Below are 24,079 nucleotides of genomic sequence, written 5' to 3' on the forward strand. Positions count from 1 at the left end.
TTAGAGAAAAAGGTACATGCCATTGATGGGCAATTGTAGAGAAAGGGTTTCTCTGTAAATTATCATTTATCTTTGGCATACTCTAGATTAATTTTTATTAAATTTCTGGAGGTATTCCGGAGGTACAGAGTGGAGTAACCAATATCCAATATTACGCAATAGATACAGGAAATTTTAGATTAATTAATGATATTCCTATGTCTAAGACTACAGGGATAGGTTTTTATATATTAGAGGGTTTAATACTTACTAATGGTTCGTTTTATCAAAGAGTTGATGTTAAGATACATTTTCGTTCTCTCATTCGAAATCTTTTGGTGATATATTGATAAAAACTGAGGACAGAAAGGACAATTCCATGTTTGTCTGATAATTTATAAGTTACCATACAAATCAGGTGTGTAAATCTGTGATTGTTTTACCTGATTGTTTCGATGAGTAAATAGTAAGTCCCGCCAACCGGAACCCTTTTGTGATGATATTGGATAAAATTCGTTCTTGGGTATTTCTGGATTTCTGATTGTTGCCATGATTGGAAGAATAAACATAGTGGATGCTTAGGCATTTTATTTATTAACAGCTATTTTTTTCTTTAAAGACGATCCATCTCATTGTTTAAGATAATTATTTAGAATATATGGGTTAAAGTTTCTTACCTCCTAGACTTTATCTAATTTGCTTTGAGTTTGGTCCAATAGACTTCAAATTGATAGTTGGTCTATTTTTCTTAATGATCTGATAACCTAGGGGGGTATATGAATATTATGATCAGCGGTTTAACATATGCTGTATCTATAGTGGTCACTATATTCCTTCTAGTAATACACTATGCCTTACCTAAGAAGAAGAAAGATGCTTGTCCCAGGTTTCAGGTTTAGGAAAGATGTTAATCCTTAGGTGTATTCCAAGCAAAGTTTTAAAAGATCTCCCTGCCTGTGGATTTAAAAAAATATAAAGGGAGACAGGTGTCACTGGAAGCTAAATACCAAAATCTATTTTCACTTCTCTCAAGTGATCTATTTTTGGGGGCCTCTGGTGAGGATTTTACCTGTAACTGGTCGGCAGGGCTCCCTATGTCCGGTGGCGGGATGAGACGTCTTGATGAGCGGCGAGCGCGGGAAAAATGAAGGTTGTAAGTCTGTTTCCTAGCGCCGTTATTTATGTGGTCATTAAGTACTCTAAATTGCTAGCACCTGTAGTCACGTAGCTGGAACGTGAGGGTGCGGAGTTGCGGAGTTTTAATTAAAACAGTCGCGGAGTTTAGAGAGTTCTTCTTTGATTGGGTCTGAGATGAGAGCGGAGTTTCCTATACTCGCGTTTAATTGGCGCGCGCCCGTTCTCTACTTGTAATTGGTTGGCCGGCAATGTTTACATTCATGTCAGTGTTATGATGTACGCTGTTTAACTACAAGATGGAGCGTTCCGAATGCCTCCTTTTAATGCTTTATGTGTGACGCGATCGTTCTGCGGGGTTTCATGTCTGTGTTACGATTTACGCTGTTTTACCAAATAACTACAAGATGGAGCGTTCCGAATGCCTCCTTTTAATGTTTTATGTGTGACGCGATGGTTCTGCGGGGTTTCGTATACTCGCGTTTAATTGGCGCGCGCCCGTTCTCTACTTGTAATTGGTTTGCCATCAATGTTTACATTCTTGTCAATTTTGCGATGTGCGCTGTTTTTCCAAGTAACTACAAGATGGTGCGTTCCGATCTCCTTTTAATTCTTGATGTGTGACTCGGTGGTTTAGCGTGAGATCCAGTTTTTCCATTCATTTTCAAAGGTCACGTTTATAGTGGGATTCTTTTATTTTGTGGGTGATCGCTAAAGAAACCTGGATAAAATTGTCAATGTCTTAAGTTAACATATTGATGTTAATACATAATATATGTAGCGTAGAAGATGTGATTTCTTTGTTGTATCACAAAGATATATCTTCGTTAAACCATTACTAAGCGCAATGGGTAGTTTCACGTGAAATCTTCCTATCGATCCTATTACTAGGTCGCGTTAGAGCGCGACAATATCTCTTTACAAATGGTGAGAGTATGTAAATAAAGAAGTCATTGTCTATATTTCGGTCTTACATATAGGTATTATCTTAGACTGTGATTCTAAGGTTGGGATACTTCTATCTTAGTATGTTTAATTTGTAGTTTTGATTTCTAGATTGGTCTGGTGTATATTATTATTTCAAAGGGGCTATGGATGTTAATCTATGTAGAAGATTCATGAAAATTAACAGAGCACCATCTTATGGTCATATGGACATAAAAGTGTGTCGTTTGTATATTAGGGTTATTTCTTTTAAAGAATTGCGTGTTCCCACGGGATTTCGCTGTTTAGGCCTTGTTTAAAAGTGTTGAAGACAAAAATCCAGAAAACTTCTCGTTTCTTGCGGATAGATGTGCCTCCTTTAGAGTCTGGAACGTGGATCTTCTCTAGGATCCTCCATTTAAAATCATTAGCACCGTGCCCTTTGTCTAGAAAGTGTTTGACCATTGGGCATATAGTTTTTTTGGTTCTTATCGCCGAACGATGTTCATTCAGGCGTATTTGAATAGCTCTCGAGGTCTCACCTATGTATCCTTGGAGACATGGACATTGTATGAAGTAGACTACGTTATTTGTTTTACAATTCCACATTTCCTTTGCCTTGGTTCTGTGGCCATTGTGTTCAAATTCTTCGCCTAGCAAGATACTGTTACATGAGTTGCATGATGAGCACGGAAAAGTTCCTTTTAGTGGATGGTTGGTTATAATTGAACGTTGATTTAGTACATCTTTTTGGGAACTATTCATAAAGCGAGAGTGGACGATGAATTCCTTTAGATTTTTGTTTCTTTTGTGCGCAAAAATCGGTTTCATCAGTTGTCTGGACCGATGGGAGAGAGAATCTCCACGAATTCTTACAATGGATAAATGGAGCGAATCCTAACTTAAACTTCACTTCTCATGTTAGCAACAAGAAAGTCGAATTTCTGGATATAGAAATCTTAGACAATGAAGGAACCCTGGAAGTAGACCTCCACATAAAGCCTACAGCAAGAAACACCCTACTTCACTACCAAAGCTACCACCCTCGAACACAGAAAAATAGCATCCCCTTTTCACAGTTCTTACGTGTTAGACGTAATTGTACAAATATAAAAGACTTCGACAAACAAGCAGCAGTGATGAGAACAAAATTTCTTGAGAGAGGCTACCCACACCGACTAATAAGAGAATCATATAAACGAGCCCGATATTACGATAGGGACTGCTTACTCAGAACAAAAACCTCCAAACCCAATGACCAATTGGTATGCATAACAAGGCATTCAACAATAAACGAAAAAATAAGACATGTCATAAATTCAAACTGGCATATATTAAATAGTAACAGTACCAATGAACAGAAACTGATGAAACCGATTTTTGCGCACAAAAGAAACAAAAATCTAAAGGAATTCATCGTCCACTCTCGCTTTATGAATAGTTCCCAAAAAGATGTACTAAATCAACGTTCAATTATAACCAACCATCCACTAAAAGGAACTTTTCCGTGCTCATCATGCAACTCATGTAACAGTATCTTGCTAGGCGAAGAATTTGAACACAATGGCCACAGAACCAAGGCAAAGGAAATGTGGAATTGTAAAACAAATAACGTAGTCTACTTCATACAATGTCCATGTCTCCAAGGATACATAGGTGAGACCTCGAGAGCTATTCAAATACGCCTGAATGAACATCGTTCGGCGATAAGAACCAAAAAAACTATATGCCCAATGGTCAAACACTTTCTAGACAAAGGGCACGGTGCTAATGATTTTAAATGGAGGATCCTAGAGAAGATCCACGTTCCAGACTCTAAAGGAGGCACATCTATCCGCAAGAAACGAGAAGTTTTCTGGATTTTTGTCTTCAACACTTTTAAACAAGGCCTAAACAGCGAAATCCCGTGGGAACACGCAATTCTTTAAAAGAAATAACCCTAATATACAAACGACACACTTTTATGTCCATATGACCATAAGATGGTGCTCTGTTAATTTTCATGAATCTTCAACATAGATTAACATCCATAGCCCCTTTGAAATAATAATATACACCAGACCAATCTAGAAATCAAAACTACAAATTAAACATACTAAGATAGAAGTATCCCAACCTTAGAATCACAGTCTAAGATAATACCTATATGTAAGACCGAAATATAGACAATGACTTCTTTATTTACATACTCTCACCATTTGTAAAGAGATATCGTCGCGCTCTAACGCGACCTAGTAATAGGATCGATAGGAAGATTTCACGTGAAACTACCCATTGCGCTTAGTAATGGTTTAACGAAGATATATCTTTGTGATACAACAAAGAAATCACATCTTCTACGCTACATATATTATGTATTAACATCAATATGTTAACTTAAGACATTGACAATTTTATCCAGGTTTCTTTAGCGATCACCCACAAAATAAAAGAATCCCACTATAAACGTGACCTTTGAAAATGAATGGAAAAACTGGATCTCACGCTAAACCACCGAGTCACACATCAAGAATTAAAAGGAGATCGGAACGCACCATCTTGTAGTTACTTGGAAAAACAGCGCACATCGCAAAATTGACAAGAATGTAAACATTGATGGCAAACCAATTACAAGTAGAGAACGGGCGCGCGCCAATTAAATGCGAGTATACGAAACCCCGCAGAACCATCGCGTCACACATAAAACATTAAAAGGAGGCATTCGGAACGCTCCATCTTGTAGTTATTTGGTAAAACAGCGTAAATCGTAACACAGACATGAAACCCCGCAGAACGATCGCGTCACACATAAAGCATTAAAAGGAGGCATTCGGAACGCTCCATCTTGTAGTTAAACAGCGTACATCATAACACTGACATGAATGTAAACATTGCCGGCCAACCAATTACAAGTAGAGAACGGGCGCGCGCCAATTAAACGCGAGTATAGGAAACTCCGCTCTCATCTCAGACCCAATCAAAGAAGAACTCTCTAAACTCCGCGACTGTTTTAATTAAAACTCCGCAACTCCGCACCCTCACGTTCCAGCTACGTGACTACAGGTGCTAGCAATTTAGAGTACTTAATGACCACATAAATAACGGCGCTAGGAAACAGACTTACAACCTTCATTTTTCCTGCGCTCGCCGCTCATCAAGACGTCTCATCCCGCCACCGGACATAGGGAGCCCTGCCGACCAGTTACAGGTAAAATCCTCACCAGAGGCCCCCAAAAATAGATCACTTGAGAGAAGTGAAAATAGATTTTGGTATTTAGCTTCCAGTGACACCTGTCTCCCTTTATATTTTTTTAAATCCACAGGCAGGGAGATCTTTTAAAACTTTGCTTGGAATACACCTAAGGATTAACATCTTTCCTAAACCTGAAACCTGGTACAAGCATCTTTCTTCTTCTTAGGTAAGGCATAGTGTATTACTAGAAGGAATATAGTGACCACTATAGATACAGCATATGTTAAACCGCTGATCATAATATTCATATACCCCCCTAGGTTATCAGATCATTAAGAAAAATAGACCAACTATCAATTTGAAGTCTATTGGACCAAACTCAAAGCAAATTAGATAAAGTCTAGGAGGTAAGAAACTTTAACCCATATATTCTAAATAATTATCTTAAACAATGAGATGGATCGTCTTTAAAGAAAAAAATAGCTGTTAATAAATAAAATGCCTAAGCATCCACTATGTTTATTCTTCCAATCATGGCAACAATCAGAAATCCAGAAATACCCAAGAACGAATTTTATCCAATATCATCACAAAAGGGTTCCGGTTGGCGGGACTTACTATTTACTCATCGAAACAATCAGGTAAAACAATCACAGATTTACACACCTGATTTGTATGGTAACTTATAAATTATCAGACAAACATGGAATTGTCCTTTCTGTCCTCAGTTTTTATCAATATATCACCAAAAGATTTCGAATGAGAGAACGAAAATGTATCTTAACATCAACTCTTTGATAAAACGAACCATTAGTAAGTATTAAACCCTCTAATATATAAAAACCTATCCCTGTAGTCTTAGACATAGGAATATCATTAATTAATCTAAAATTTCCTGTATCTATTGCGTAATATTGGATATTGGTTACTCCACTCTGTACCTCCGGAATACCTCCAGAAATTTAATAAAAATTAATCTAGAGTATGCCAAAGATAAATGATAATTTACAGAGAAACCCTTTCTCTACAATTGCCCATCAATGGCATGTACCTTTTTCTCTAAAATCCTCAACCTACAAATAGACAGAACTAATTCTTTAAGGAAATGACAAGACATATGTAAACTATTAAGTTGTCCTCTCTTTTTCTACAGCTGCTAAAATAATTTTAAAGCTTGATTTTTTTAAGCAATGAGAATGTTTAGAAACATGCTTTTAATCTGTGAGTTGGAATTGATATAATCTATATTCTATGCATTTTGACTTTGTAGATATTGTGTGGCTGCTCCAGGAAGAAGGCGCTGGCCGCCGAAACGCACGTAGAGACCGAATTTTCATGCCACTTATTCTTATATTTTATAAAAAAACTGTGTATGGATTTATTATATGTAATTGTTAGGTATATAATGTGATTTTATAATTGTCATTTGATGTTACATGAATGATTTTTTACTTGTGTTAATTGTTTAATAAAAGCCTGTTTTTTTAGCTAGCTGTAGTTTACTCTTATATTGTGTCTGATCTATATGTGATTTGTACCGCCAAATGTCCTAGGTTGTTACTATCTGGAGGCATGCCAGACCATGTGGGGGAATGTGGCCTCTGAACTCTGGCAGCGGGGGCATATATCAATAGATGTAGCATACATTTGCGCCAGCCTGTTTAGAGTTAGATATGTGTGATGGAGATAGTTGAATTCTGTGTATTTTATTCTGGAGTTCGTGAATATTACTTTGGGGACCCCTATACATTGCAGCCATTGTTTGTCCATGATTGAAACTGCCAGTGCTGAGTCCCAGTACTCACGCAGTGGCTGCAACATGAGCAATGCATCCGGCCTTAGGGAATTGTATAGCATGGTTATTGCCTCCCTGCCCGCGCCGTGTGTGAGGAGTACCTGTAGCGTGTTGGATGCTGTAGGTCCGACTTGCAAATTCCCCCACGTCCTTGTCAACTGATGCGTGACTGTCACATACACCAAGAAGGTCCCAGGGGACAACCTGTAATCATCCGACAGAGTTTCAAAGTCACCCAGGTTTGAGTCTGTGTATAAGTCGCCCCAGGTGTTGATGCCAGTGACTGCCAACTCCGCCACTTCCGGCCTCTCGAGGCAGGTGTATATTCCAGGTGTTATCTCAAGAGGGAGATCAGGGGTGTAAGGTGGGGGTTTATTCCTGCCTAATACATGACTCCTCCAGCTTCTACGGGCCACTGCCATCAAGATATTACCCTGTGTACTCATGCTGACGTTTTGGAACCAAACAGCCACTCCAACATTTCGGGTTGTCGAAAACCCAGAGCCCATGGGTCCACTTCGGAAAGGTTGTGACCAGCCAAACAACGCATGGGCCATTGAAGCTGCGCTGCCGCATAATAGTGTTCATAGCTGGGCGCTCCCAGGTCTCCCTGCGAGCTCGGAAGGTAGAGCTTCAAGAGGGCGACTCTGGCGCTCGATTTGCCCAAAAATGAGGTTGGGAGGAGTGACCTCAGATCTCTGAATAATTTGCAACTTGCAAAAGGAGATGAAAGGGGAGGGCTGCGAAGAAGTACAGAAGTCTAGGGAGTAGGATAATTTTAGATATTGCGATGCGGCCCATGGGAGATAAGGGCAGCTCAGTCCAGAATGGGAGTGTTGCACAGGCATCATCGATCACCCTACCCACATTTGCTTCTATCAGGTCTTTCTGCTTGTGGTAAACCTGCACACCCAGGTACTTGAAAGAGTCACAGGACCTGGCAAGTAGGGCGCTGGGTAAGCCCGTCCTTCGTTCTGCGGACAGAGGTGTCATTGGAAATAGTAATGATTTACTCCAATTCACCTTCAAGCCTGAGCTGCGCCCATGATCATCGAGCAGGCTCATCAAGTTTTGTAGAATTGCCTGTTGGCCACGTAGATAAACCAGCACATCATCTGCGTATAACCAGACAATGTGCCATTGATTGTAAGCCCTGATGCCCCTGACAACAACACGGCTATGGAGCGCACACGTCAAGGGCTCCATGGCCAGGTCAAAAATAATTGGTGATAGGGGCAGCCCGTCTGGCGCCCCGCTCTATCTCAAAGGGTTTGGAAATGATCCGGCCTGTCTTCACACAAGCACATTGTGTGGTATACAGCAGCTTCAACCACCACAGAAACTGTGGCCCATGCCTTATCCTGCCAAAATGGTGTGCAGATAGTCCCACCCCAGTGTGTCAAACGCGTTCTCGATATCCAAGGAAGTTATTTACATCTAGTCCACCTCCTTTTGCACCCAATCCAGCAGTTTGAAGAGACGACTGAGATGTAAGCCTGTTTTCTGGCATGGGATATAACCATTCTGTTCTGAGTGCACTAGAAGCTGCACCACATCGAGAAGTCTGTTGTCCAGAATCTGCCCAGTATTTTATAGTCCAAATTCAGTAGGGACTGTGGGCGATATGAGCTCATCTGCACTGGGTCCTTTATTGGGCTTAAGCAGTACTACCAGTACGGCCTCTCGGAGAAATGGTGGTAGCACACCACAATCTAAGACCTCTTGTTAGAGGCGATGTAGGTGTCAATTGTGTGCTAAACATTACGTAGAGCTCCAAGGGCCATCTGTCTGCCCTCTGGGTTTACCTTTTGCCAGCTGCTGGATTGCCTCAGTAATTTCGTCTGTCGATATGGGTGTCTCAAGGGCATCGTAGTAAGTCTTTGGAATTTTAGGGAGGGCGATACGTCCTTGTTCTATCTCCTGCTGATGAAAGTGGGCAGGAGCCTTATATAACGCAGCATAATATTTATGGAAGGATATATTGATCCCTTCGTGCATGTTTATTCTTACCCACCTTATCTCCCACAGTGTGTTGTCTATCAAGGTATCGTTTATAGTCCAGGGTACATAGTTGGTCCAATGCTGTTTTGTGGGATAGCTTAGCTTTGGTTATTAAGGGCCTCATTTATGAAAACAGCGATGCGTCACTTTTCATTGCACCCTCTTTGTGACATGCTGGATGAGTCATATTTACAGAATGATGCATCATGTCTCAAGGAGTTACAGATACGTCAGTATTTCTGACGTATCTGTAGGCGCAAAAATGACGCATTGCTGGAGTGTGTCACGAAAGTGACACAACTCCATCAATGGGTCCTTTCACATGGGGCAAGTCCCATGTGAAAGAGCCTGCGTCAGTCTTACACCTGCTGTGAGGCAGGCGTAAGATTTTGATGCATTTGCATCCTAGAAGTGACGCAGTGAAATCCCACGGATTTCACTGCGTCACTTCTACGTGGGTTACTTGCGTCAGAATGCCCCCCCCCTGCAGACATTATACCTGGTGTAGGTATAATGTGGTGCAGGGGTTTACAAAGTGACGCATCTAACTAGATGCGTCACTTTGTAAATATGAAGCAATATTGCGCATTTTTTAGGCTGCTGGTGCGTCACAAAAAGTGATGCACCAGCAGCGCAAAAGTGACGCAAGTGCTCATAAATAAGCCCCTACGTGTATAATGACTGGATTTGTGGTGGAGAGACCCTTGTGTCTTTGAATTTCGGCTTTTAAATCGCGCAGCTCTTTAGTAAGGGACATGCGTGAGCCGTACACAGCTTTTATTACATGCCCACGCAAAACTAGGTTGAATGCATCCCATTCATTCCATACCGGCATGGGATGCTGTGCCTTTGTTGGTTTGAAAATGTGTTGTGATGGATTGTGAAAGGGAGGCACGAAGAGCAGCATCTTTAAGGGCCTCTGTAGGGAGGCGCCACGTCGGGATACTGGCTCTAGGTGCACCCCATGTTAACTGCAACTGCAGGGGGCTATGGTCAGAAAGAGTACAGGCGAGGTATTACGCTTGGATAACCATGGATAGGGGAACAGCAAAGCAGTATATTGCATCTATTCGTGTATGTAGGTCATGTAGCCTCAAGAAATGAGAGTACACCCGCACTGTGGGGTATTTGCATAGCCATGCATCCAGCAGATGCATGTTGGTGGCTCATGCTTGCATTTGCTGCGATAGGAGAATGGATTGTGCCCCAGGGAGTGGTGGGCGCGACTAGTCCAGGTCTAGGTCGGGAGTGCAGTTGTAGTCTTCGCCCCAGTAAGTGAGGGCTGAGAAATCACGGAGTAATGACAGGAACAGTGTGTGTAACTATGCGGACTAACCTGTATTCGCTGCACATACCCTGCATCACTTGTGTTTGTTGTGTTTAACCTGGTTAGTGTTAACGTTATACTGGTCTGTGGGGATCAGCCATACGAGTATAGCCTGCCGGTAGAGACAGGAGTCCCTTGTGACACTGTGCTTAGAGTGCATTTTGTGCAACTCATCTATCTGGATAGAACGTGTGTGATAATTTTGGTACCCAGCTCCCGAATCCTGGCCAGTTTGCCAACGGGCAAAAGGCCCTTCGCACTTACATGCGAAAGAACTTAAAAGTAAATCATTAAGAGATAACTGTAGTAGAAAAAGGTATAGAAGAAAAGATGAAGAGAGAATAGACATGGAAAACATTGTTGAGTTAGTTATGTATCAGTCACTTATCGTGAGTGGGGCATGTAGATGTGACAAATTCAAGAGGCCCACTTTGATAGTGAGTACTTGTTTAGACCAGATTTTCTCTAGCGTTGCGGCTCTTGGTCTGCAGTGTCAGTTCTGTTCTCAGTGGCGTCCTTCGCCACTACTGATTGCGGATTTGAGAAGTGTAGCATAGATCACAAACATCAAGTCATCTGCGGTCTGCGTGGTCACATCGGGGCCACCTCCCTGCACTGCCAACGGCTGTTAGTTGGTAGGCGTGCTCCGCTGTGATATCTGTTTCTGATTCCGATAGCGGAGGGGATCCAGAATTTGCATGTTTCACCGCACTTCTAACCGCCTGCGCTCACTCCTTTGCTGCCTGAACTTTAGTGGGCCGCCACAGTTGTCCACCACTGTATGCCCCATGTTGCCCGCTTGGCTACCATGTCTGAAGGGGACCACTCCCTGCCTGTGGGCTGTGTGACATTCTGTTTTGTTCCATCCAGATCCAGCTTCCGTGGAAGAGCAGAACTTGTATTTCTCATTGTGCTGAATCCGCAGAGTGGCCGGGAACTGCAGAGCATACTTTACTTCATGATCCCTCAGACATTTTTTAACTTCCAAGAAGGAGGGGAAGCGGCACAGTACTGCAACGGTGTAGTGACGCTTCCATAGCAACACCCATTGGAACACTCTCTTGTACCAGTAGGTCACAAGTTCCAAGCACATTCTAGTTTACTATTCAGAATTAGAAGCCTATCCAAGTTTGCATTACTTTTGTATTTTTCACCAGAGTCAATCACAGATGTACTTACTTATCCTTTAAATACACTACCTAATTTTATCAACCTGCATATTTACACCATCCAATCAAATTTTTTTTTAAACCAGATCCTCTCATCCATTTAAACTACCTTACATTTTGAAAACTGTATCATTCAGCTCCAGCCTTGTCCTGTGTGCTACTCCTCCTTGCATTCAAAATGGTTATTGTGGATTGTGGGTCACAGCTTTGTGTTTTGTGCTAGAGAGTGTGCTAAAAATGAGTGGCATTGACAGGGACTTAGGTTTGGCTAATGTTGACAATACTTGATTGGCCAGAGAGTTGTTAAGTGGTATCAATTACTGCCTTTGGTTGAAAGCATTGCAGATTGCCAACACCCTGATCTCATGATTGTGCACTGTGGTGGCAATGACCTATGCACACTTACTGGGGTAGGACTGGAAATCCTAATTAAAGAGACCCTTGATCAATTAATGGTACTTTTTATTTAGACTGCCTTGTTATTCTCCAACACATGCCAAATGCAAAAATTGAAGTGGTCAAACAAAATCTGCCCAGAGATAAACAAAGCAAGAAGACATGTCAATAAAATTGTCTCTGCATTCCTCAGAGATCATAAAATGTGCTCTATCTAGAACAACAACTTACGCTTTGACATGAATGATATTTATAGAAATGATGGAGTTCATTTCACAGAGAAAGGCAAAAAGATGTTCCTCAACATCTTGAAACACTGCATCCTGTTTTATGTGTAGTTATCATCTACACTCAATAAATAGAAAGGCTCTTCTCAGAGCCACCCTATTTCCCAAACACTGATTAATTTTCTATTTAAATCCTTTTTTTATTTTGGTTTCAAATTCACAAATATGTTGTGAATATGCAAACCAAAAGAAAAGAAGACATTCAATAGACACCAGCACATTTAAAATTCACATCTATATCAGTGACTCTATGCATGTGACTGGGTGTGTGAACATCTGCAAGGATCTGTGAGTAGGTGCATGAGTCTTTGAATGGGTGTGTGAGTGGGTGTGTCAGTGTCTCAGGGGGTCTGTGAGTGGGTGTGTGAGTGTCTGAGTGGTCTGTGAGTGGATACATGAGTCTCTGAGTGGATGTGTGCGAGGGTGCATGAGTCTCTGAGTGGGTCTGTGAGTCGGCACATGAGTCTTGGTGCATGAGTCTCTGAGTGGGTATGAGAATGGGTATGTGAGTCTCTGAGTGGGTCTGTGAGTGGGTACAAAAGTCTCTGAGTGGCTGTGTGAGTGGGTGTGTGAGTCTATAAGGGGGTCTGTTAGTATGTGCATGTGTGTCTGAGTGGGTCTGTGATTACATGCACCAGTGTCTGAGTGGGTCTGTGACTGGGTGCATGACTCTCTGAGTGGGTCTGTGAGTGGGTACATACATCTCATAGTGGGTCTGTGAGTGCATGCATCAGTATCTGAGTAGATCTGTGACTGGATGTCTGAGTGTCTCACTGACTCTCTAAGTGGGTGCGTAAATGTCTTAGTGGGTCTGTGAGTGAGTGTATGAGTCTCTGAGTGGATCTGTAACTGGGTCCATAAGTGTCTCACTGGGTCTCTCAGTAGGTGTGTGAGTGTCTCACTAGGTCTGTGATTGCGTGCATGGGTCTTTGAGTGGGTCTATGACTGAGCACGTGAGTGTCTCATGAAGTCTCTGAGTGGGTGCATGTGTTTCTGAGTGCGTCTTTGAATGGGTGCATGTGTTACTGAGTGGGTCTGTGAGTGGGTGTGTGAGTCTCTGAGTGGGTGTGTTATTGGGTGCCTGAGTCACTGAGAGGGACTGTAGGTGGGTACACGAGCCTCTGAAGGGCTGTGTGAGTGGGTGTGTGAATCTATAAGTGGGTCTGTTAGTATGTGCATAATTCTCTGCATGCGTGTGTGAGTAGATGCATGAGTGTCTGAGTGGCTGTAGAAGTGAGTGTGTGAGTCTCTGAGTGGGTCTGTGAGTGCATGCATCAGTGTCTGAATGGGTCAGTGGTTGATTGTTTGAGTGTATCACTGGGCCTCTGAGTGGGTGCCTTAATGTCTTAGTTGGTATGTGAGTAAGTGCATGAGTTTCTGAGTGGATCTGTGACTGGGTGCATGAGTGCCTCACTGGGTCTCTTACTGGGTTTGTGAGTGTCTGAGTGGGTCTGTGAGTGAGTACATGAGTCTTTGAGTGATAGGGTCTATGAATGTATCACTGGGCCTCTGTGTGGGTGCATGGGCCTCTGAGTAGGTCTGTGACTGGGTGCCAGAGTCTCTGAGTGGGTATGTGAATGAGTGTGTGAGTCTCTGAGTGGGTTTGTAAGTGAGCATGTGAGTTTCTGAGTAGGTGTGTGACTGGGTACATGTGTCTCTTTGTGGGACTGTGAGTGGGAATGTGAGCCTCTGAATGGCTTTGTGAGAGGGTGCGCGAGTCTCTGAGTGGGTGTGCGAGTTTCTGATTGAGTGTGTGAGTGGATTCATGAGTGTCTGAGTGGATCTGTGAGTGGGTACATGGGTCTCCCTTAGTGGGTGTGCAAGTCTCTGAGTAAGTTTGAGAGTGGGTGCATGAGTCTCTGAGTGGGTCTGCAAGTGGGTGCATGAGCCTCTGAGTGGGTATGTGAGTCAGTGTAAGAGAGTGTGAGTGTATCTGTGAATGAATGCGTTAGTGTCTGAATGAGTCTGTGAATGCATTTTTTGAAAATATTTTTTCTGTGATATTTTGAATTCTCATAGAGATTTTAGACATGATTACAGCCCGAACCGGTGAACGGAATTCCACCAAATTTGGACAAAATCTAGATCTTGGTTCAGAAAGTGTGCTTTTTGTAATTTGGTTTAAATCCGTTCAGTAGTTTTTGAGATAGTAAAGGGAAAACACATTTGTATAGTAGGGACGAGGACCCTTCGTGGATCCATCACAGCACTTTGCGAATTCATGCACCAACAGCAATGCTGTGATTGGCTGGTCGCAACATGAGCAGAAACTTGCAGCTGCCATTTTAGAAATCAGATAATGGTCCTGCTAGGAAAATTCTTATATAAAGTACTAGAAGGAGGCAGGGTAGAGGTTGACTTACCCCCTGGGTGCAATTTAGGTGTCTGCGAGGGACCCTTGATGGGATAGAAATTCTTTTCCTTTCATGCACAACTTCTTGGTTCTACCATGGCATAACTGACTTCGCGGATGCACCTTGCAACCACCATTTTATATATTGGGGAATGGTCCTGAGGTATGCAATTTGGCAAGAAATGTAATAGAAGGGGACTGGTTATAGGTACCCTGACTTCATGGGTGTAATATAGGGGTCTGATGAGAAGAAAATGCCCCTAAACACATTTTTTTTCGTGTATGAGGATTAATGATTCCTCCACGACTTCAATGCAGCACCCCATGTACAACTGTGGTCAATTCCCAAATTCAGCTGAAAATATTTAAAAAATATACTAACACGCTCACTCAGAGACCAATGCACCCACTCACAAACCAGCTCAGACACTCTCACACCCACTGACAGACCTACACAGAAACTCAGACACTCACTCACAGACCCACTCAGACACTCTTACACCCACTCACAAACCCCATGTGGATCCGCAAATTCACTACGAAGTTACACAGGGGCTGCACTGAGCACCAGAGTCCATTTGCGGAGTCGCAGGCAAAATCAACCAAATTGTGCTACTTCACAGAAAACATGGAAAGGGTTAAAGAAATACTGACCACTTAGAAGTAGTATAGCAAAATTAAAAGATGAATGGAAGCCTGTGATTTGTTAACAAGAGCAGCATAAATAAGGGCACATGGTGAAAGGTAGCCATTTTAGCTGCTTTTCTGCTGAGAGTGGATGTGATTGCCAGAGTTGTCACTGGAGATTTGGAATGAAAACTGATGTTGACAGACACAGAAATAAAACTGGGAGAACAGAAAACAACTTTTACAGGTATGTTATTAGGTTGTAGTACATAAAAGTATATTTAGATGTAAAATTGTGAGCGTATACAGGGTGAAAGAAATTGTGCAGCTTCTAAACACTACACTAGAAGAGAAAGTAGAAGAAAGCAGCGCAGGAAAGGAGAAAGAAGAATTGGTATAGTGAAAGTATCGTAGTTTTATGAAGCCAGTATGAATGAATGTGTTTGAAATTAGATGAGGGTGTTTGCTTGTAGTATGTAACCTTCACACACTCACCTAGTCAGGCAGGCACTTACACACCCAGTTACACTCTCACAAAAACACTTATCTACCCACCACTCATATAGCCAGACAGAGACTGCAGCACTCAGTCACATACCCATTTACTCATCTATACAACGCTGGGTTGGGCCTTTAAACATCCCCTTCCTCCCTTTGAACAAAGCCCTCAACTATTCAAGCAGTAGTACCAGTTCACCCTTAGAGCCAGGGAGAACAGGCAATCTGCACCACAGGAAGAGTTTGAAGAGAACTTCTTCAGTACTCTTGAGAAGGGAGAACCTGGATTGTAGTTGCCCTCAGAATCAGGTCCCCAAAGGGTAGTGATGGTGAGAAGGAGGGAGAGGAGCAGAGAAATGACTAGGCAAAGGCTACAGAGGAAAAAGGGGATCCACCAGAGAGAGAGAGAGACATAGATGTAAAGGTTTTTGTATTTAAAGGCGCACTCTGGTTCTGCGCCTGCTCTAATCTCTGCTCAATCAACACGTTCGTCGGTCCACTGGCGTGTGATTAATCCGCTTGCCCTCCTGCCAGTATTGCTCCCTTGCGTGCTGTGTTCGTCAAATAAAAGAGGAGTTCAGCTCGCAGCGGTCAGACACTGCACCTTGATGAAGCGTGTTCCGATTCTCAGCTTACATCTCCGTGTGGAGTGCAGTCACGGAAGATCACGCTGTCGGGAAACAAGGGTGTGTTCTGCTAACAATCAGCAGACCGCGGCTCCAACAGGGAAGTTCAAAGCACTCGATAAGTGCCGAGGGGGGCGGGCGGGGGTCAAACAATCAGATCCAAAGTAAGTTTTGCGCTCTGAACCCCTGCCCCTTGCAGCGGAGGGCCTGGACGGGGTAGCCACTCCCCAGAAATCCAATAAGAAATTCCACACAGTAAAAAAGGAATGTCCAGGCCAGCTTTGCAGTTTAGCGAGCTTTAATGTTCAGCTCCTACCCAACGCGTTTCGAGGTAAAACCTCTTGATCACGAGCGTGAGTGTGAGTGATTCAATTGCTTAAGTATGGTCACATGACCTCCAGAAGACATTGTAAAAAGACTCGTGGGAAAATCATTTCTGCAGGTATCCATGGCAATGCACAAATGAAAAACAATTCATAAATGGCACGTTCCCAACCTTGGGAGGTACAAACACGTGAACATAAATGAAAATAAATTTCAAAACATTACGAAGACAATGCATTAAATCATCATGCACAGCCTCTCATAGTATGAAACCAGAATAAACGGCGTGCCTGGCAGGCGGAATCGTGTTAGTCAGTCTGGGCTACATAAATGGCAGCCCACATTTGAAATGCCATGTTCCAGGTCTGGGGAAATTCACCCCATATCGCCACATGATGTAGGCACTAACGTTTTGAGTGCCTACATCATGTGGCGATATGAGGTGAATTTCGCCAGTCCCTTAGGCACACTAATATTAATGTGCCTGCCAGGTGAAACACGCAACTGGGGTTACGCGAATACAGAATGTGCATGATGTTATAATGCAATATCTTCGGAACATTTTTCATGTATTTTGTACCTCCCCAGACCTGGAACATGGCATTTCAAATGTGGGCTGCCATTTATGTAGCCCAGACTGACTAACACGATTCCGCCTGCCAGGCACGCCATTTATTCTGGTTTCATACTATGAGAGGCTGTGCATGATGATTTAATGCATTGTCTTCGTAATGTTTTGAAATTTATTTTCATTTATGTTCACGTGTTTGTACCTCCCAAGGTTGGGAACGTGCCATTTATGAATTGTTTTTCATTTGTGCATTGCCATGAATACCTGTAGAAATGATTTTCCCACGAGTCTTTTTACTATGTCTTCTGGAGGTCATGTGACCATACTTAAGCAATTGAATCACTCACACTCACGCTCGTGATCAAGAGGTTTTACCTCGAAACGCGTTGGGTAGGAGCTGAACATTAAAGCTCGCTAAACTGCAAAGCTGGCCTGGACATTCCTTTTTTACCGTGTGGAATTTCTTGTTGGATTTCTGGGGAGTGGCTACCCCGTCCAGGCCCTCCGCTGCAAGGGGCAGGGGTTCAGAGCGCAAAATTTACTTTGGATATATATATATATATATATATATATATATATATATATATATATATATATATAATTTTTTTTTAAAGCACTGTGTTGAATATCCAAAAAGTACACTGCCTCATGCCTACAACCCGGAGGCTGGCGGCTATCTTACGAGGATCTTTTGACACAGCTTTTTTTGCCAACAACCTCAGGGACAGGCAGCGTGATATACTCTGTAATAAGATGCCAAAATATGTCAATGCACTTTATCAAAATGCTATCATGGCCTTAAATAATAACAAACATAACCCCCCCTAGTACCCACCCCCCTTGTCGTTCCAGAGTCCGGACATGGTGTTCGCCAATATGCAGATGCATTCCTAAAAATTTTGGAAGCCTTATCACTAAAAGGTCAGCGCCACTCCAGCGCAGCCGTCACAGCATACAGACACATAAGCATAGAGCCACTACCGCACCCTCCCTCCCCCCAGTACAATCCGGATCAGCAATATGCTATGGTCCAGGGACTATTCGGACTGATAATCCACGCCGCCCAATCTCAACCAGTCAGCAACTGGGGCCCATATATCCGCAGGTCTAGAACTGCTGGGCATCTGTTCCCAGAAGACCTCTAACTGGTCTTTACAATATGTGACAGCCCTAATCCAATCCGCCACCGCGGGTGGTCTCTGTTTTCTCCAGTGTATTGCCACCTGTCGTTTAGCCATCAGCAGCAGCATTGCAGTAAGCCTGCGGTGTAACAACGGAACGTCTTGCACATACCCCAGTAAAGCTAGCAATACAGACCTCTTTAGAGTTCCTCCCGTTATGTTCCCAATATGTTTAAATATGTCCAACCAGTATCGTGCCACAGGGGGACAAAACTAGGTCATGTGTGTGAATGTAGCATCCTGCACACTGCACCGCCAACATCTGGTATCTGCCTGAACTCCCATTCGGTGCATTTGTGACGGAGTGCAGTATAAGCAGTGTAAGTAATTGAAATGTATAAGCCTAAGTCGGTAGTTGGGTGATAAGTATTCTATCTGAGTGCAGCAGTATAGCCATTGCTCCTCAGTTATGGTTAGATCTGCTTCCTCCTCCCATGCCTCCCGGGATCTGGTACGAGTGAGTGGGGTCTCCCTCAGTGTTATGCTGTAGATGCGTGTTACTATGCGGACTAACCTGTATTCGCTGCACATACCCTGCATCACTTGTGTTTGTTGTGTTTAACCTGGTTAGTGTTAACGTTATACTGGTCTGTGGGGATCAGCCATACTAATATAGCCTGCCGGTAGAGACAGGAGTCCCTTGTGACACTGCGCTTAGAGTGCATTTTGTGTAACTCATCTATCTGGATACAACGTGTGTGATAATTTTGGTACCCAGCTCCCGAATCCTGGCCATTTTGCCAACGGGCAAAAGGCCCTCTGCACTTACATGCAAAAGAACTTAAAAGTAAATCATTAAGAGATAACTGTAGTAGAAAAAGGTATAGAAGAAAAGATGAAGAGAGAATAGACATGGAAAACATTGTTGAGTTAGTTAAGTATCAGTCACTTATCGTGAGTGGGGCATGTAGACGTGACAAATTCAAGAGGCCCACTTTGATAGTGAGTACTTGTTTAGACCAGATTTTCTCTAGCGTTGCGGCTCTTGGTCTGCAGTGTCAGTTCTGTTCTCAGTGGCGTCCTTCGCCACTACTGATTGCGGATTTGAGAAGTGTAGCATAGATCACAAACATCAAGTCATCTGCGGTCTGCGTGGTCACATCGGGGCCACCTCCCTGCACTGCCAACGGCTGCGACTCCGTTAGTTGGTAGGCGTGCTCCGCTGTGATATCTGTTTCTGATTCCGATACCGGAGGGGATCCAGAATTTGCATGTTTCACCGCACTTCTAACCGCCTGCGCTCGCTCCTTTGCTGCCTGAACTTTAGTGGGCCGCCACAGTTGTCCACCACTGCATGCCCCATGTTGCCCGCTTGGCTGCCATGTCTGAAGGGGACCGCTCCCTGCCTGTGGGCTGTGTGACATTCTGTTTTGTTCCATCCAGATCCAGCTTCCGGGGAAGAGCAGAACTTGTATTTCTCATTGTGCTGAATCCGCAGAGTGGCCGGGAACTGCAGAGCATACTTTACTTCATGATCCCTCAGACATTTTTTAACTTCCAAGAAGGAGGGGAAGCGGCACAGTACTGCTAGGGTGTAGTGATGCTTCCATAGCAACACCCTTTGGAACACTCTCTTGTACCAGTAGGTCACAAGTTCCAAGCACATTCTAGTTTACTATTCAGAATTAGAAGCCTATCCAAGTTTGCATTACTTTTTTTATTTTTCACCAGAGTCAATCACAGATGTACTTACTTATCCTTTAAATACACTACATAATTTTATCAACCTGCATATTTACACCATCCAATAAAATTTTTTTTTAAACCAGATCCTCTCCTCCATTTAATCTACCTTTCATTTTGAAAACTGTATCATTCAGCTCCAGCCTTGTCCTGTGTGCTACTCCTCCTTGCATTCAAAATGGTTATTGTGGATTGCGGGTCACAGCTTTGTTTTTTGGGCTAGAGAGTGTGCTAAAAATGAGTGGCATTGACAGGGACTTAGGTTTGGCTAATGTTGACAATACTTGATTGGCCAGAGAGTTGTTAAGTGGTATCAATTACTGCCTTTGGTTGAAAGCATTGCAGATTGCCAACACCCTGACCCTATGATTTTGCACTATGGTGGCAATGACCTATGCACACTTACTGGGGTAGGACTGGAAATCCTAATGAAAGAGACCCTTGATCAATTAATGGTACTTTCTATTTAGACTGCCTTGTTATTGTCCAACACATGCCAAATGCAAAAATTGAAGTGGTCAAACAAAATCTGCCCACAGATAAACAAAGCAAGAAGACATGTCAATAACACTGTCTCTGCATTCCTCAGAGATCATAAAATGTGCTCTATCTAGAACAACAACTTACGCTTTGAGATGAATGATATTTATAGAAATGATGGAGTTCATTTCACAGAGAAAGGCAAAAAGATGTTCCTCAACATCTTGAAACACTGCATCCTGTTTTATGTGTAGATATCATCTACACTCAATAAATAGAAAGGCTCTTCTCAGAGCCACCCTATTTCCCAAACACTGATTAATTTTCTATTTAAATCCTTTTTATATTTTGGTTTCAAATTCACAAATATGTTGTGAATACGCAAACCAAAAGAAAAGAAGACATTCAATAGACACCAGCACATTTAAAATTCACATCTATATCAGTGACTCTATGCATGTGACTGGGTGTGTGAGCATCTGCAAGGATCTGTGAGCAGGTGCATGAGTCTTTGAATGGGTGTGTGAGTGGGTGTGTCAGTGTCTGAGGGGGTCTGTGAGTGGGTGTGTCAGTGTCTGAGTGGTCTGTGAGTGGATACATGAGTCTCTGAGTGGATGTGTGAGAGGGTGCCTGAGTCTCTGAGTGGGTCTGTGAGTCGGCACATGCGTCTTGGTGCATGAGTCTCTGAGTGGGTATGAGAATGGGTATGTGAGTCTCTGAGTGGGTCTGTGAGTGGGTACAAAAGTCTCTGAGTGGCTGTGTGAGTCTATAAGGGGGTCTGTTAGTATGTGCATGTGTGTCTGAGTGGGTCTGTGATTACATGCACCAGTGTCTGAGTGGGTCTGTGACTGGGTGCATGACTCTCTGAGTGGGTCTGTGAGTGGGTACATACATCTCATAGTGGGTCTGTGAGTGCATGCATCAGTATCTGAGTAGATCTGTGACTGGATGTCTGAGTGTCTCACTGACTCTCTAAGTGGGTGCGTAAATGTCTTAGTGGGTCTGTGAGTGAGTGTATGAGTCTCAGAGTGGATCTGTAACTGGGTCCATGAGTGTCTCACTGGGTCTCTGAGTAGGTGTGTGAGTGTCTCACTGGGTCTGTGATTGCGTGCATGGGTCTTTGAGTGGGTCTATGACTGAGCACGTGAGTGTCTCATGAAGTCTCTGAGTGGGTGCATGTGTTTCTGAGTGCGTCTTTGAATGGGTGCATGTGTTACTGAGTGGGTCTGTGAGTGGGTGTGTGAGTCTCTGAGTGGGTGTGTAATTGGGTGCCTGAGTCACTGAGAGGGACAGTAAGTGGGTACACGAGCCTCTGAAGGGCTGTGTGAGTGGGTGTGTGAATCTATAAGTGGGTCTGTTAGTATGTGCATAATTCTCTGCATGCGTGTGTGAGTAGATGCATGAGTGTCTGAGTGGCTGTAGGAGTGAGTGTGTGAGTCTCTGAGTGGGTCTGTGAGTGCATGCATCAGTGTCTGAATGGGTCAGTGATTGATTGTTTGAGTGTATCACTGGGCCTCTGAGTGGGTGCCTTAATGTCTTAGTTGGTATGTGAGTAAGTGCATGAGTTTCTGAGTGGATCTGTGACTGGGTGCATGAGTGCCTCACTGGGTCTCTTACTGGGTGTGTGAGTGTCTGAGTGGGTCTGTGAGTGAGTGCATGAGTCTTTGAGTGATAGGGTCTATGAATGTATCACTGGGCCTCTGAGTGGGTGCATGGGCCTCTGAGTAGGTCTGTGACTGGGTGCCAGAGTCTCTGAGTGGGTATGTGAATGAGTGTGTGAGTCACTGAGTGGGTCTGTAAGTGAGCATGTGAGTTTCTGAGTACGTGTGTGACTGGGTACATGTGTCTCTGAGTGGGACTGTGAGTGGGAATGTGAGCCTCTGAATGGCTTTGTGAGAGGGTGCGTGAGTCTCTGAGTGGGTGTGCGAGTTTCTGATTGAGTGTGTGAGTGGATTCATGAGTGTCTGAGTGGATCTGTGAGTGGGTACATGGGTCTCCCTTAGTTGGTGTGCGAGTCTCTGAGTAAGTTTGAGAGTGGGTGCATGAGTCTCTGAGTGGGTTTGCAAGTGGGTGCATGAGCCTCTGAGTGGGTATGTGAGTCAGTGTAAGAGAGTGTGAGTGTATCTGTGAGTGAATGCATTAGTGTCTGAATGAGTCCGTGAATGCATTTTTTGAAAATATTTTTTCTGTGATATTTTGAATTCTCATAGAGATTTTAGACATGATTACAGCCCGAACCGGTGAACGGAATTGCACCAAATTTGGACAAAATCTAGATCTTGGTTCAGAAAGTGTGCTTTTTGTAATTTGGTTTAAATCCGTTCAGTAGTTTTTGAGATATTAAAGGGAAAACACATTTGTATAGTAGGGACGAGGATCCTTCGTGGATCCATCACAGCACTTTGCGAATTCATGCACCGACAGCAATGCTGTGATTGGCTGGTCGCAACATGAGCAGAAAGTTGCAGCTGCCATTTTAGAAATCAGAGAATGGTCCTGCTAAGAAAATTCTTATATAAAGTACTAGAAGGAGGCAGGGTAGAGGTTGACTTACCCCCTGGGTGCAATTTAGGTGTCTGCGAGGGACCCTTGATGGGATAGAAATTCTTTTCCTTTCATGCACAACTTCTTGGTTCTACCATGGCATACGTGACTTCGCGGATGCGCCTTGCAACCATCATTTTATATATTGGGGAATGGTCCTGAGGTATGCAATTTGGCGAGAAATGTAATAGAAGGGGACTGGTTAAAGGTACCCTGACTTCATGGGTGTAATATAGGGGTCTGATGAGAAGAAAACACCCCTAAACACATTTCTTTTCGTGTATGAGGATTCATGATTCCTCCACGACTTCAATGCAGCACCCCATGTACAACTGTGGTCAATTCACAAATTCAGCTGAAAATATTTAAAAAATATACTAACACGCTCACTCAGAGACCAATGCACCCACTCACAAACCAGCTCAGACCCTCTCACACCCACTGACAGACCTACACAGAAACGCAGACACTCACTCACAGACCCACTCAGACACTCTCACACCCACTCACAAACCCCATGTGGATCCGCAAATTCACTACGAAGTTACACAGGGGCTGCGCTGAGCACCACAGTTCATTTGCGGAGTCACAGGCAAAATCAACCAAATTGTGCTACTTCACAGAAAACATGGAAAGGGTTGAAGAAATTCTGACCACTTAGAAGTAGTATAGCAAAATTAAAAGATGAATGGAAGCCTGTGATTTGTTAACAAGAGCAGCATAAATAAGAGCACATGGTGAAAGGTAGCCATTTTAGCTGCTTTTCTGCTGAGAGTGGATGTGATTGCCAGAGTTGTCACTGGAGATTTGAAATGAAAACTGATGTTGACAGACACAGAAATAAAACTGGGAGAACAGAAAACAACTTTTACAGGTATGTTAATAGGTTGTAGTACATAAAAGTATATTTAGATGTAAAATTGTGAGCGTATACAGGGTGAAAGAAATTGTGCAGCTTCTAAACACTACACTAGAAGAGAAAGTAGAAGAAAGCAGCACAGGAAAGGA

Source organism: Lissotriton vulgaris, chromosome 4_1 (genome assembly GCF_964263255.1).
Source record: "Lissotriton vulgaris chromosome 4_1, aLisVul1.2, whole genome shotgun sequence".
In the NCBI taxonomy this organism is placed as follows: Eukaryota; Metazoa; Chordata; class Amphibia; order Caudata; family Salamandridae; genus Lissotriton; species Lissotriton vulgaris.